Source organism: Saccostrea cucullata, unplaced genomic scaffold (assembly GCF_032062105.1).
Source record: "Saccostrea cucullata isolate Sc308-1 unplaced genomic scaffold, CSIRO_AGI_Scuc_v1 ctg18036, whole genome shotgun sequence".
NCBI lineage: Eukaryota > Metazoa > Mollusca > Bivalvia > Ostreida > Ostreidae > Saccostrea > Saccostrea cuccullata.
Window position 1 is genome coordinate 1 of NW_026921848.1, and position 10157 is coordinate 10157.

General features: G+C 31.1%; 2 long non-coding RNA genes across 2 annotated transcripts; both read left to right on the forward strand.

The window, feature by feature from the left end:
* Positions 1-4818: 4818 nt before the first annotated feature.
* Positions 4819-7410, forward strand: LOC134260817 (uncharacterized). Its single transcript, XR_009990642.1, has 3 exons — positions 4819-4888; positions 5284-5390; positions 7348-7410. It is a non-coding gene; the product is annotated as an uncharacterized LOC134260817 (long non-coding RNA).
* A 189-nt stretch (positions 7411-7599) lies between these two features.
* LOC134260818 (uncharacterized) lies at positions 7600-8526 on the forward strand. The gene is made up of 3 exons (XR_009990643.1): positions 7600-7656; positions 7929-8051; positions 8278-8526. It is a non-coding gene; the product is annotated as an uncharacterized LOC134260818 (long non-coding RNA).
* Positions 8527-10157: the final 1631 nt, after the last annotated feature.

Consider the following 10157-nt stretch of genomic DNA (forward strand, 5'->3'; position numbering starts at 1 on the left):
TTCAAAAGTTAATATTACATTTTTAGCACCAAGGTAACATATTCTAAATTTGTTTTACCTGTACATGTTAACCTTTCTAATGTGATTTGTCTATATTTGTTTTGTTTTTTTGAAATATTACTAATTTTTTCCCAAAGTCTATTTCATTTTCCAGTTTTTCAGAGAAAAATTTCTAAGGACCATCCACTTTTCTAAACTTGTGACATGATATTTAATCTTTTTCAAAGAAAAAATTTGTTTTTATCATTTCTTAAGAGAATTATGTAACCCCCAAAATATGTGTATGATCACAATTACTGTTTTTTGAGGTTTAATTTACTAGGGATGGGGATATTAATCCCTATCAGCCCTGCAGGGTTGATAACCTATATCAGCCCCGCAAATCCATATCAGTCCTGCAGGGCTGATACGGCTATTGTGACGTCAGCCATATCGCATATATGCAAAAAAACCTGTATTTATTACTAAGTACCGTATGTATTCTCAGTGAATATGTTATTGATATCATCATATGCAAATTCGTTTAATGACCGTAATTTTAATGTTAACGATTACAGTACGGCTGCTCAGAATAAAGTGTAAAATTCACAGATTAAAGTGTACAATTTACAAATTAAAGTCTCAATTTTACAATTAAAGTGTAAATTCTACAGACTAAAAAATTTACCGATTAAAGTGTTGAAATAAAAAAAAAATAAAGTGTCCAAGTGGCACTAATACGCTTCCAGTAGCTATTAAATTGATTTCTTAAGGCTTAACTAACTTCGTGATCCGTATTATTTAGGCATGGTGACAGTGGAGTCTTTTTCCCGGTAGTGAATGTCCCCACAGAAAACCCTGCAATAAAGAATGGGAAACGTTCTGGCATCCATAACTGTGATGGAAAGTTTGTATTAGGGGTGATAGTGGGTCATAATTAAAAAACATGTTTAAACGAATTAAACATATTCATTCCGAGGAGTTGGACAAAGAGATTTCCAAAAATAAGAGATTGATTTTTTCTCAGAACAGTGAAATGAAGAAGCAGAGAACACCCATTCTCAATATAAGGGCACAAATGCCTCTCTGATTTTTAAAAAAATGAAGTTCAAGAAAACAATTTTTCTATCAATTATCTTTGAAAGAAAGTATCTGAAGATTTTGTTTCCAGATTTTTTTTCATCAAATTATAATACATGGAATAATGACAAGACGATAAAGCAGAGGGTGATTTTATTTAGAAATGTAGCTTGAAATGTACGTTACTCTTTCTTCAATGTCCAAAAAGATATGTAAAAAAAAATGTAGTCATTAAAATCACAATCGGAATAGCTCATCTTAACACCAGCACATCCTACCAACTCTGTCAGCAACATATTTTCTCAGCATACGAACTTGCGTTTGATTTTTCCTTTCAAAAAACAATGGTTACTTTTTGATCCAGATGTATAAAAACATTTTTTAAATATATGCTTTAAATTCTTCTCTCTGTTTTGTTTAGAGCGATCAGTTTTGGAATCTTGTCATTTTCTATAGATACTGGAACCTAACATGTACATGTAGTAAAATTCTATTTTGTAGTTACTGTCTTTTTTAACATATATCCATGCGATTAAAAACTACGTAAATGTAACGTACTTTCAAGATATATTTCTGTTTAATAAAATACTTAAAATTATTAAAAACTGTTTTTTTTCAGTTTTTTAAAAAAAAGATTCTCTATGTAATCACATTGTGTTATATGTCGCAATCACAATTATAAAGACATGATTCCTAGAATATGAGTAGGAAACGTAATTTCAAGCTTGTAATAATATGTAAATTAGTAAAAAAAATTTTTTAAAAAAAGCAATTATTGACATAAAAATCATTTTAATGAAGCTTTTAAGGCAGTTTTAAAAAATCATAATGTAACAAACGAGGTTATTTGTCATCAACTACATGAATGTCACGCCCTTTCGGTAACTTTTTTCACATATTTTGGAGATCCCCTCCCCCTCAGTTCATTACCATTCTTTTGTGCTATTTCGCTGAAATTGACACCGGTCGTAGCCTGGTTATTTCTACCTGTGTGCAAGGGTACAGACAAAAAATATAAGAGTAGACGTATTTTGCTATGATCTAACAAATGCTCGTGTTTGGCCATTGAAACTTGACATAAATTTTCCAAATTTTCATCGACAGTTTGTTAACAGTTTCATTTAGTATGTTGCAACTTTTTTTTCAAAACACAAGCATACGTGCTTTTCGCGATCTGGAAAAATAAAACCCCAAAAATGCAATAATTAAACAAAATGAGTATTGGGGCCTTTCAGTATTTGAAATGTACGTGACCGTCTTGTGTTCTGGGTTTAGGCCTATTTGTTTCTTTTTTTCTATTTTTTGTTTCTTTTTTTACCAATTATAAGCCTATGCATACCTTGTTTTAAATTATCAACAACAATTAAATTAATATTGACGAAAAGTCGTATATTAAAAGTAAACAAACTGCAAAAAGGTTGCCAAAGATAATTTAAGACACTTTGAAATAAATTTTCTAGCATGTGGTAACAGTTTAAAAAATTTGGGTTGGGGTGATTTTGATGGATTTATTTGGCCCGGTTTTAAAAGGGTTGTAACGATAATTTTGTTTCGCTCGTGTAAACGCAATTCATTGACTAAATTAAAAAAAAATTTATAAAAATACAAAAAAGTACGTTACCATACGTAACTACATTTAAAAAATTTAAAAAACAATTCTCTTCCACAAGCGTACGTTAGACACGCAATATATTGATACTATTCGAACTTGCATATGATAAGAAATGATAAAAGGATTCGTTTAGAAATATATAAAGGGATCAAAATTATATTACATATAATTGACCTTAATATATTTTTTTCCTAGCAGAAACGTTCTTTTCATTAATTTTGGGATTTAGCCGACCTACAACCTTTGAAAATTTCCTTTGTGTACACATTCGAGTGTATGAAATATGAGAATACATGAAAATTGTGCGAGATTCACTTAATTCGAAATTTTATGGTAACGTACATTTCAGTCACGTACTTTTAAATGATCATTTTCATGTAAAAAATAATTTTTAATTGTGTTACGCAAAACGTCTTTGCCAGTTTACAGGATCAAGGGGTTGCTTATTAGAGTCGTCTCATATTTTCTACTTAATATATATTCTTAATGGAAGAATATAGGGAACGTACATTTCTTTCTTATCTCTACGATTGAAAATGTTTTCATTCCGTAAACATATTTATAAAACTTGCTCAAATTGTTCAATTTCATATTCTTTTCTAAGTAGGAGTAATTAATCTATTGAAATTTCAAATTTACCCTCGTAAATTAAACAAAATTCAGGTGTTAATTTTGTGTTTGTTGTAATGTGGTTGAAATAAAATTTAAACACAGGGACATTGCCAATAAAAATTATTTATTATCACAAAGAAAATGTATTTATTGTTATGAAAAGAAATATATATGATACAAGGTTTAACAATAATCTTCTTAAAATGTACACAGTCTATTTTCTCATACAGTTTCGGTTTGTTTCTGCATGTACTTCTATTTCAAATGTCCCCAATTCGTAATTTTAAAATAATCTATTTTTATCAATTATATTATCATTACATTCAAAAAGGTATTAAAATTAAGGACAGATGGTACAAACAATTTTTTTCTTGAAAAAGATTTAATATCATGTCACAAATTTAGAAAAGTGGATTTTTCTTTAGGTTAGAATTTTTTCACCTAAGAACTGGAGTATGAAAAAGGCTTGGAAAATATAAGTAATATTTCAATGAAAAACCAAATATAGACAAATCACATTCAGTACAGGTTTACAGGTAAAAACAAATTTCAGAATATGTTACCATCGTGCTAAAAGTGTAATATAAACTTAAGAAAAATATACCAAGCCAGGTGAATTTTATTAGGTAAAGCTAAATGGTAAAAATCACCCTATGTGATATTGCTAAATTTTTGTCATTTTGATATGCCTCTTAAAATTCACCTGGCTTGGTATATTTTTCAAAAGTTAATATTACACTTTTAGCACCAAGGTAACATATTTCTGAAATTTGTTTTCACCTTTAAACCTTTACTGAGTGTGATTTGTCAATATTTGTTTTTTCTTTGAAATATTACTAATATTTTCCAAGTCCATTTCATTTTCTAGTTCTTCGAAGAATAAATTTTTTAAGATCCATCCACTTTTCTAAACTTGTGACATGATATTTAATCTTTTTCAAAGAAAAAATTGTTTGTATCATCTGTCGTTAAGAGAATTATGTAACCCCCAAAATATGTGTATGATCACAATTACTGTTTTTTGAGGTTTAATTTACTAGGGATGTGATATTAATCCCTATCAGCCCTGCAGGGTTGATAACCTATATCAGCCCCGCAAATCCATATCAGTCCTGCAGGGCTGATACGGCTATTGTGACGTCAGCCATATCGCATATATGCAAAAAAACCTGTATTTATTACTAAGTACCGTATGTATTCTCAGTGAATATGTTATTGATATCATCATATGCAAATTCGTTTAATGACCGTAATTTTAATGTTAACAGATTACAGTACAGGCTGCTCAGAATAAAGTGTAAAATTCACAGATTAAAGTGTACAATTTACAAATTAAAGTCTCAATTTTACAGATTAAAGTGTAAATTCTACAGACTAAAAAATTTACCGATTAAAGTGTTGAAATAAAAAAAAAAAAAGTGTCCAAGTGGCACTAATACGCTTCCAGTAGCTATTAAATTGATTTCTTAAGGCTTAACTAACTTCATGATCCGTATTATTTAGGCATGGTGACAGTGGAGTCTTTTTCCCGGTAGTGAATGTCCCCACAGAAAACCCTGCAATAAAGAATGGGAAACGTTCTGGCATCCATAACTGTGATGGAAAGTTTGTATTAGGGGTGATAGTGGGTCATAATTAAAAAACATGTTTAAACGAATTAAACATATTCATTCCGAGGAGTTGGACAAAGAGATTTCCAAAGTAAGAGATTGATTTTTTCTCAGAACAGTGAAATGAAGAAGCAGAGTTCTAAGATATAAGTACAGTATATACATGTAACTCTTTTATTAAGCGCTTATGGGCACGGCTGCAATTGCAAAAAAATTAATGGACCGTCGGCATATTAAAGGGAAGCTCTAAAGAGAGAAAGAAATTCAGCATAAAATATTCATAAACAAAGTACAGAACTTATATTATATCAATGGATGTTTAAGATTTTAGTTTTACGTGGTATTTCGATAAATGCTTACCAAATGGTTGTATACATGTATACTTTTTAGGGATCCTCCATTTTGTTATTCTACTTACCCACAATCCTGCATCTCGAATGACACCAGACCTCTGTGTCCATTTGTTTGTAGTATGTGTAAATATACCGGTACTCCAGGTACATTCTAGAAATAACTATTTCATTTCTCTTACCAATGGCGAAGAAAGCTTGTTTATCTTCATACTTCTATATACTACAGTAAATACTAGAATTTGCTTCACACATCAAAAGATAGAATTAAAAAGCCATTCATCCTTTTCCCTTAGAAAATAACAATCTCTTCAACAGGATATCTGAATAATAATATTTTCTCATTAGCGTGATGTATACTTATTTTTATATGATATACGAAGATAACGAACTGTAATTTTGCTCAACAGTTAAGGTGGGACCAGGTGCCACGAAGGAGGAAATATCTGTCACACCCATCATGTGTTTCTTGTCACGATTACAATAGGAAACACAAAACCGGATGATTTCTAAATCCCTTTGTCCTTATTCTTGTAATATAAATGAAAGTAAAAAGATTATAGAAAGAGATATTCAAATGATTATCACATTTTTATGTGGCAAAAAAATAGTTTTTTTTTTGAAACTTAACCTGAAGATGACAAGGAGCATACCGCGTATGTGACCCGTTGACAAAGGATACTTATTCCTCCATGATACTGGTCCCACCTCTAATGTTTTAGCGACCCATGTTTGCTCTGCTCCTAAGTCGTAATTTACATGGACTATCAAGAATGATATCTTCATTTTAACAGATTATACGTGATTATCAAAGGATAATCGATAATAACCTATTTTTTATTCAAATGAAGCAGAATTTGTGCAAAATAGTACGCGTGGAAAGACGACAACACTTGCTATGGCCTTCAACTCGACATTTAGATAAATCGACGACGTATTGTCAATTAACAGTGGTTACTTCCATTGTTAATTAAACTAAACTCTAAAATAAACGTGACGACTTTAACGTCTCTATCGTCAAGTTTCCCTTATGCAGCAATATACCTTCATCACATTCATACGGGAGTGTAATATCACAGTGATTCGATAAACAAGGGGATGCTCAAGTATAAGCAATTTCTTAAACGAGGTAAATTGTTATAAAGAAGTTGATGAAACAAGAATACCAGTATCAGCAGTCTCATTGAAAGTCATGATTTCGTAAGTTCTATGATCCATACAATACCTTGTCTGCAAATATAAATTATTATTGAGTAAAATTCTGACTGATGGTTTTCATACTTATTGTTAGTCCAATATTTATACACTGAATTGACGACAGATTTTTCCGTATTTCCCGATCATGACAAGGAGCACAAGGCAGGTGTGACCAATCGGCAAGGGATGCTCACTCCTCCATTTCACCTCATCTAACCTCTAATGTTTTGGGGGTCAGTGTTTGCTCTGCTCTTATTTTGTATTGTTTTATGGACTTTGAAACTGAATACTTGTTCGCTAACTCCATATCCTTCATTTTCCCGTTATTTTGCGATCATGACAAGGAGCACTGCGGAGATGCTCACTCCTTCATGGAACCAGACCCCAACTGTAATGTTTTCCAGGTCCGTGTTTGCTACGCTCCTATTTTGTATTATTTTATCGACTTTAATCTTAAATATTGTTCGATCTCCATATATTTAATAATGCATTGTTTTGTCATTATCAAGAAAAACTTAAATAATTCAGTATAAAATATCACTTTGTTTGAACGCAGTTAGCATTTGACTTCACAAAAATTGCTTTTCTTACCAATGCTATTGTTTAAAACATAGAATTTGCGAAATGTTGACCTTGAAAAATTAATGCCGATTTTTGGGAATTTAAATAATTATTTGTCAATAGCCTGTTCCTTTGAAGAAATTGTGCGAAGAGCATAATCTTGAGTATCAATAAACATGGAAAATTAAACTCCATATGCAAATGAAAATGTATGGTGTACTGCTGCAAAATTTAGGAAAGTAGTCCTTTTTTTTTGTGTTACAATTTTTACAGTAAAATATCCAAAAATATTTTTTTTACATTATTCGTGGTGTTTTATATTGGATATTTTCTTTTTCTAATGAAGTTACTTGGACAACTCCTTTTACAACTCCATCCTCAACACGGACATCACTTTTAGCTTCTGAAAGTTAGTATATAAAGGCTTAATGAAATACTTAAAGAAATTGAAATCAAGAAATAATAATAAATGTGTCTGGCTTTAGTATACTATATAGTATTTATCACGTACAATACAGTAAATTACTTTTGGAAAAGAATATCTCCCACATCCAAGATATTTTTATAACTTCTAATTAGTGGTGACTTTCTGTTTTCGAGCAAAATACGCGTACGCACTCAACAATACCACCGTCTATTTCTACAGCACAAACAGGTTATGTTTTAAATCACTTTATTATAAATTTCCACTTAAAACAGTGCATTTGATTTTCTAAGTCTACTCCAGCATACTCTTATTATTTTCATTATAAAATAATGATTTGTTTTGAAAAAGTTCAGAGTAGAAAATTGAAAGAATATTGTTTATTGGCATTATACAATTTTTAAAAACAAAAATATCTTATACGATAAACAGAATCTTCTGCATGCATTTTTAGCTTCTAATAAACATGATAAACACATAATTATCGTTGATTCTTTGAACAGCCTGCAACGACAGCCCCAGTGCCAATTGTTCTCTCTACAACGCCACGGTTATATGTGATCTACACGGTGCTTATTACCTCTGGGCAAGGAAACACTGTCCTCTGTTCTGTGGATTTTGTCACGGTACGCAAGCAAGAATTATATAACATTTTTATATATTCCGAAGAAATTTTTTCTTTTAAATCAAATAATAAAAATCCAAACATTTGGATAATTATATTTGAAAATGAAGAGTAAACTGGTATTATAAAAGTAATGGATTTGAAATATTTTTCAATGTGTATAGCTATAGTTTAGGTACATATAAAATGGTTAATTAATGTACATGTACTAGTAAATATTTTTGTAGTAGCTTTATGCAAAGATGAACCAAGTGCTAACTGTGCTCTTTACAATTCAACTGCAATTTGTGATGTGAATGGTCCTTTCTACACTTGGGCCAGAAGGAATTGTGAGAAGAGCTGCGGATTCTGTCAAGGTTTTGTTTGTTTGTTGGTTAACGTCTCTTAGGATAATTTTTCACCAATATCGAGACGCTTCCACTTACTGATGGAAAGTTGCAAATTTTGACATGCTCAGCAACTAGGGCAATTCAGTAGTAAGGGATCTTCTTCGTGCCAGCACATACTGCGACACAGGACCTCGGTCTAAATATGTGTCAGCAGAAGGATTTGGTCTCCACGTCCCGTAATCGAATTCGAATCCACGATGTAAGAATCAATTCCTTACTTTGCGTTTTTAGAGCAGATGTCTCATGATCGAATTCGAACCCGCGAAGTTAGGATCAACTCCTTACTGCTATTTTGTCAAGGTACAATTATTCATTTGTTTGATCGAGAAGTATGCTTGAATGTTAAAAAAGAAATACTGTCAAAAAATGTTTTTAAATTTTTTTTTTACAACTCATACTAATCTATTCATCTTTACTGTGTTAATTCAATTTCAAACATAAATTTTATCACAGGGTAAATGATAATTAATATGATAAAAATACCTAATTATTATTCATATCATTTTCAGCATTGCGTAAATTCTATTGTCGATACGTCAACATTATAGCAAATATAACCAATAATAGGATTATATTTTGGCTAACTTATTTCATATTAATTGTAAAGACTACAGAGGTTCTGTCGCTTGATTATTACCTAAAACTCACGACGGGTGACCAGCCAACAGGGGATGTTTACTTCTCCTAGGTACCCGATCCGCCTCTAGAATTTATCTTGAATTTCGAGGGGTGTTTTTGTATTCCATTTTTATAACTTTTACTGAGTGATGACTTTCTGTTTTCAGACCAAAATAGGCACTCTACAATTTCACTGTCTATTCCTACAGCACAAACAGGTTATATTTTATATTAATTGAATTCCCCGTTAAAACAGTGCATTAATTTTCGAAGTATACTCTAGCATTTTAATTTTTAAATAACTAGTGAATTAAAACAAGAAAAAGTCGTTCCAATAAAGTTACATTGACGAATTGATTGTATGTTATTCAGCGTCACATTACATATAGTTACTCAGAGAGGGTTTTTTTTATCGCACCAACAGTGACACGATATTTGCTATATACCCAGCAGATCAGTACTTTTCATATTTAATATAGGGTGCTTGGTGGATGAAAATTACAACGTTTTCATCAAAATTTTCATCAAAATTCTACAATAAGACACATTGATCATAAACTAGAATTTCTTAAGGTAGATATAGTCAGCGGGTTTTAGGAAAGCATAATGTTCAAATATAGCAGATTAGTCCTTGTTGGCTAAGCGGGAAAAATTCATAATCATTTCTGTCTAAAATTATTTTCTAACAATTTCTATCAAAGACGTCATTCAACATTCAAATTCAAGGCGTTTTTTAAAATTTGAAAACAAAGTTTATGCATCATTCATCAATCATAGACTTTCCTAATTTATTTTAAAAAAAAATGTCGATACATGTAACCTTTTGTTATTAGCTTTTGGTCAATACCCTGTCTCATTGTTATGTTCCCATTTTCTGAATGTGGTCTTCTTTTTTAGCTCTACTGGTCAGGAGAAGAGCTTATGCTATAGTAATGCGTCCTCGTCCGTCCGTCTGTAAAAAACTATTCAAAATGCTACTCCTCCTACAGTTTTGGTCTGATTTCAATATAACTTGGCACATACATAAACTTCACTAAGATAAATATTTCTGTATATCGTTTTTTTTTAATTTCGATGAAAGGTGTTACCGTATTTACTTA